The sequence below is a fragment of the Otolemur garnettii genome, unplaced genomic scaffold, assembly GCF_000181295.1.
Source record: "Otolemur garnettii isolate 467f Iridium unplaced genomic scaffold, OtoGar3 scaffold00007, whole genome shotgun sequence".
NCBI classification, from domain to species: Eukaryota; Metazoa; Chordata; class Mammalia; order Primates; family Galagidae; genus Otolemur; species Otolemur garnettii.
This window is the reverse complement of record NW_003852402.1, coordinates 4741047-4747046: the sequence shown is the minus strand read 5'-3', so window position 1 is coordinate 4747046 and position 6000 is coordinate 4741047.

Here is a 6000-nt window from a genome sequence, read left to right as displayed (position 1 = left end):
ATGTGATTTTTCTTTCTTTTTTTTTTTTTTTTTGTGGTTATCTGTTTTAGGAAAGTTCCCTATACTTCTAGCTTGCCTGGCATGTTTCACTTTTTTTTTTTGAGACAGAGTCTCACTTCCTCACCAGCACTTGGTGTAGTCAGCGTTGGGAATTTTACCATCCTGCGTAATAGCCCTGTGTGCCATGTATCCCATTGTTATAACGACGTCATGGTGACGGAGGACGTGGAGCATCGTTCCTGTGCTTCTCTGCCCCCATGGATCTCCTTTGCTGAGGCGTCTGTTAAGATCTTTGGCCTATTTCTTAATCAGACTGTTGATTTTCTTATTGTCGGGTTGTGAGAGTTCTTTGTGGGTTTTGGATACAAGTCCCGCATTAGACATGTGTTTTGCAAGCACAGGCAATCCCTGGGCTGTCCACAGTACGGTTCTACAGATTTGTTCTTAAGTTGAATTTGTCTGTGAGTTGGAACAGGTACACTTACCTATTACCCAGAATAGCCTCCATTCATAAGTGTGAGTTGTACATCAGCAAGACGTGTGTAACTCGGGGACTGCCTGTATCTTCTCCCATTCTGCGGCTTATCTTTTAATTCTCTGGACAGTGTCTGTGGCAGAGCAGACATTTTTTAACTTTAACGGGGTCCCGCTTATCAATTATTTCCCGGATCGTGTCTTTGGTGTTGTACCTAAAGAGTCATCACCAGACTCAGGCCATCTAGACTCTGTCCTGTGTTAGCTTTTACAGGAGTTTTACAATTTTGCATTTCTTTTGACATTAAGTCCTATGATTCCGTTAGGATTAATGTTTGTGAAGGTCTATCATTTTGCGTAAGGTTTGTGCCTAGATTTGTTTTTTTGTTTGCACGTGTGTGTCCTGTTGTCCCAGAACCATTTCTTGGAAAGGATTTTTTTTCTCTATTGCACGCTCACTGCCTCTGCTCCTTTGCTGAAGATGCGAGTGTGTTTGCACGTGGCCGGCACTGGGCTCTGTTCTGTTTTCCTCATCAGGTTGTTCCTTGGCCAGCGCCACTGTCTGTGTCAGCTGCTGTTAAACCTGTTTACTGAGACTTCACTGTGGGTCATCATATTTTTTTATTTCTACAGTTTCTAACTGGTTCTTTAAGCAATTTCTTGTGTCTTTTTTCTGGTGTTCTTTTATCAGACATCATTTTATGTATTCTGAGCATGGTGAGTGCACTTGTTTGAAGGTATGTGGTGGATCCTTTCCTTGGGGCCTCTGTGGATGTCCCGGCTACCCGTGTTTCTGTTATTTCTTATTCATATTGCTGCTTCATCTACCTGGTTATCACTGGTCCGTGCCAGACAGAATGTATTTGATAAATTGTTTGTAGAAATAGTTTAAAGCCTGAGTGATGAAACCTCTCTGGAGGAAAACAGCAGTGCTGCTGTTGCTTCCTGGGGTGAGGGAGGCAGGTGCTGTTACAGCAGTCTGGTGCCCCCTTACTCTAATCCCAGGAACCAGGGGGCTCTGGGTCCCCAGATGGAGTAGAATGGGTTGCACAGATGGGTACACCCTTCCTTCTATGGTGCAGCCCATAGGGTCCCAATCCCCCCAGCAGTCTTGGACTCCCACACCCCTGCTCCCTAGCTGGGAAACTCTGGTTCATCCTCTTTCAGCACCAATAAGGCCCCAGGGTTAAACAGCCCCAAGTTACCCCTCCTCTTTCTCTTTGTCTTCTTCTGGACCTTGAACTCATAATTCTCTGCTACCCTGTTCGTTAGCTCTTCCACACCTTCCAGTGTTTACAAACTATTTTGTCCCGTGTTTCTAGCTGTTCTCAGGGAGGGACAAATTGGAAGGGCCTGACCCACCATTGCCAGGAGTGAATACTGGAGTGTCCCTTCCAGACAGGCGTATTTGAATGCTGGTGGCAGGGATCCATGGAGACAGAGACCAGTGATACAGGGAGGGGGATACTGCAGTGGGCATGAGAGGATGGGACCCTGAGTGACAGGCGCTGGGTGGGAACCTGGGAGCTTCACTGGGCGTCACCCCAGGCCTACGTGGAGTATGGACAAGCAGGAGGCACCTGGTGTGCTGCAGGGGCCACTGACGGTGCGACCATCTATGGTAATTGTCCCTGACCTGCCCGCATGCATCAGCTCCTTGCAGTCTGGAGCCAGGGTCAGACCCTCAGCCGTCTCTCCTCTCCGGCCTCGCTCTTGCCCCTTTGGCCTCTCCATCTGCCTTTGGCATTGGGCCCCCTGAGGTCTTCATGTGACCGGCTCCCCCTCACACCACCCTCCAGTCCTCAACCCCAGCCCCTGCTCCTCTGCCCTGCCCCACAGAGAGTGACAGATGACATGGCACGGGTCCCCACGAGTGCACTTTGAAACATTAAGCAAACTTCAACATAGGGAACAGTTGACATGACGCTCCTTTATTAAAACCTAAGGACATCTTTATAAAAACTACTTATATAAAGACAGAAGCAGAGCAACAGCAGTCAGTTAAACACACTATGACCGTTCCGTCGTATTCTTATCAGACTATGATTGGTTTTTGGCTTTCTTGCTTATCAGCTCTCAGAGGGACCCAGCTCGTGTAAAGTCAGACTGAAAGGAGGGAAAGGATCTCCCAGTCCCCATAGCCACATGCCCTGGTCCAGCTGACTCTGGGGAGGCCACACTGGTCTTTTGCAGGTGGATTTCTGCCTCATAAAGGTGACTGAGCCCCTCAGCCAAGGCTGCCTGGTTGGTTCTGTGGCCGTGACATTTTCACTAGCTCTAAAATAGAAACCGGGAATAAAGAGGAAGAGATGGGGTGGGAGAAAATGGGGGGCCCAAGGAGAGGCGCTATGGGGCCACCTGCATGGTTCTGTCGTAGCCACACTGGATGCTCACGGCGGCTGTGTAACCGTCATTTTCGATCCCATGCTCAGGGTTGCCTCCTGCCGCAATGGGATCCTACACATTTAGGGCAGTTCAGCAGGGCCCCTCAGGGCACAGACCCAGGGCCACTGTTCTCAGCGCCGCCCCTGTCTATGGGAGCCCACGGCCACTCATGTGATAGTGTTGTGAATGGTGCCTCCTGGAGGTGGGAGCACCTCCTGCAGCAGCCCTCAAGTTCAGTCTGTCAAGGGTAAATTGACAAAGCCCTGACAGGGCTTTGATGCGCAGACAGGAGTTTCAGGTACAGACTGATGGGTGGCCTAATCTGTCTACTCACTAAGCAGCTATCTAGCACCTCTGTTAGGCACCCTGCACCCGGTGTCATGACCTCTAGTAGATACTGAGTCAGCATGGCAGGGGAGAGGCCTGGGCAGGACAGTAGCTGGAGGGATGAAAGGGCCAGGCCTCACGGGCTGGAGCCCTGATCTGGTATGGACAGTGAGCTCTGCAAGGGTCAGTGCTGGGCACAGCAATACCACAGCCCTGGTTTGTCTGAACTGACCTGAATACAGCTTTTGTGTTGGTGAGCCTGCCTGCCTTCCTTCCCCAGCTAGAAGGCCTTCATGTGAGAGGTGAGCTGGGAGTTGCCTCTCATATGAAGAAGCCTGATGACCCCACTTGTGGCCATGTTTTCCCTGATACTCTCAATTTCTTTTCAGCCCTGGGGCCAAATGTGCCTGAATTTTTCTGATGATGAGGGGTAACGCCACCCGCACTGGAGACAGCAAGAAGGGCCAGATCCACCCATAGAATTTTGTGTGTGTGTGTGTGTGTGTATGTGCATGTGTAGCTACGCTGTGCACATGTGTGTGCATGGATGCATGTTTGTGTACATGTGTGGGTGGGTGTATGGGCAAGTCTACATGTTCATGCATGCACACATGTGTGGACGTGCATGTGTGTGGCAGTGTGCACAAATATGTGACTGTGCATGTACATGTGTGTGCACAGGTGTTTTCAATTAAGGCCTGTTGCACATTGCCAATGGTCACGGTCAGGGGCCAGCCTGGCAGCTGGAGAGTCCTGGCGAGGTGGGTGAGCAGGCGGCTTCTTAGGCCCAGGGCAATCTCAGAGGCTAAGGCGAGGGCAGTGAGCCCATAGTACTCCAGCTATGATTCTGAATAGAGATTCCGGAACACACAGCAGTCACACCATACGTAGACAGTAGGGAAGCATAAAACTGCTCATTAATCACACAGTTCCCAGTGGGAAACGGTCTGCACAGACACGGCAGTGACACACTCGCGTCGGGTGCAGACTGCTCAGCGGACGTACAGTGTCGTCCTCATCTTTCTCTCCTTTTTGTTTTGCTTTTTGTATTATTATTATTAAAAATTATATAGTGATAGAGAGAAGCTCACAGTACAAAGAAAACGGAGGCAGCATAAAAAATTAGGTTTGAGGACACTAAAATCCAACTCTCTAAATCCACATTTACACCCCTCACTCCCTGTGTCTCATTCCCAGGGACACTCTGCTCATTGGCACATCCATCAGCCACGGCCACGGCCACAGCCACAGTAGGGTGGGGACAGGCTTTCATCGTGATGACCTGGGGTCCCATGGGGTTTCGAGGAGCCCTTGACACTGCTGAGGGACAATGGTGCCATGGCCCCTGCCCGCCGTGCCCACCTGTGCCAGGTATGCTGATGTGCGTGATCTCTGTGGAGACACAAGGGTGTAAAGCCTCCTGCCCCTGCAGAATATTCCAGTCCCTGGCCCAGCCACCCAAGAGGGACTCAGCAGAGCAGCAGGGCAACCACCCCATGGGAATTTTCTCCTCCTCTAGGAACTGTCAGGGGATGCAAATCAGAGGACTCCCAGCCCTCACTGTCATTTGGCCGCAGTCCCTTCTCAGGAGCAGAGGCAGCTCTCTGTGAGCAGCTGTGTGAGTGTCAGGACCCAGGGCTACAAACCCTTAAACAGGGTGTCGAGGGTCCAGCCTCGCCTGAGGTCACTCTACAACTAGTGGTGGAGCTGACGTCAGAACCTGGGTCTAGGGCCCCCGCCCTGAGCATCCCCTTCCTCTGAGGCCCTGCGTGTGGGATGCAGGTGGGGCTGCACATGGGAGCCGGAGGGCGCCCCGTGACACCAAGGCCCCAGCACGTCCCAGAAGGACTTGGCATCCGGAGGAGAGGCTGCCATGCCTAAACCTGATCATGACCCCAAGCAAAAGTCCTGCTTTGACTCCACCAGCACTGTCTAGAGAGGGCGTTCATTTGTGGTTCAGATCTGGGCTCAGACACCACGACTGGGCAGAAGATGGGGATTCCCGCCTTCCCTCTCTTGTCTGTGTGACCTAAGGCAAGTCAGGTGAGTCCTGGTCCCCCAGTCTGTAAAATGGGGAGAGACTCTTCGTTATGGGGCTATTGAAAAGCCAGGACGTGTGGGTGCTTTGTTGAAGGGGACACTCTATTTTCTCAGCATGATAATGACGCTGGCAGACCCCAGAGTAGGTCCTGTCCCCATTGCCTCCTTCTGCTCTACCTCTGGGTCCTGGGGGCCACCCAGCCTGTGGCTGTCTCCAGGCCTTTGCACTGGCAGCTCCCTCTGCCCGGGATGTCCTCCGCCCACCTTTAATGTTGGTTCCTACTTGTCATTCAGATCTGGGCTCAAATACCACAGCAGGAAGGGCTTCCTCGACCACCCAGCCCCACAGCCTCACTCACATGCCCCTGCTCTGACTGAATTCTCAGTACAGCACTCACCGCCATAGCCACCTCCTTCCCTCCCTGCCTTCCTTCCCCAGCTAGAAGGCCCTCACTGTGAGCAGGGGCCCACCTGGCTCACTGTCGTGTGTGGTAAACAGGTCAACAGTCTGTGTAAGAACACTGGGTCTGGACAAGGGGGCAGGGACAGAGCAGACAGGTGTCTGAGCAGGGATCCCAAGCTAAGAGCTGTGGGAGACCTTGGTGTCATGAACACCAGTAGAATGAGTGTTTCTACACTGGCAGTGTAGCCTTCAGGGACATATGTGATGTCATTTAGGTGACATCCTCCCCTGTCTGTGCCCCAGGCAGGAAGGTAGGTGGTAAAGGCAGGGAGCTCTGTGGGAGGATGCTATGGGGGTCTGAGTTAACATGG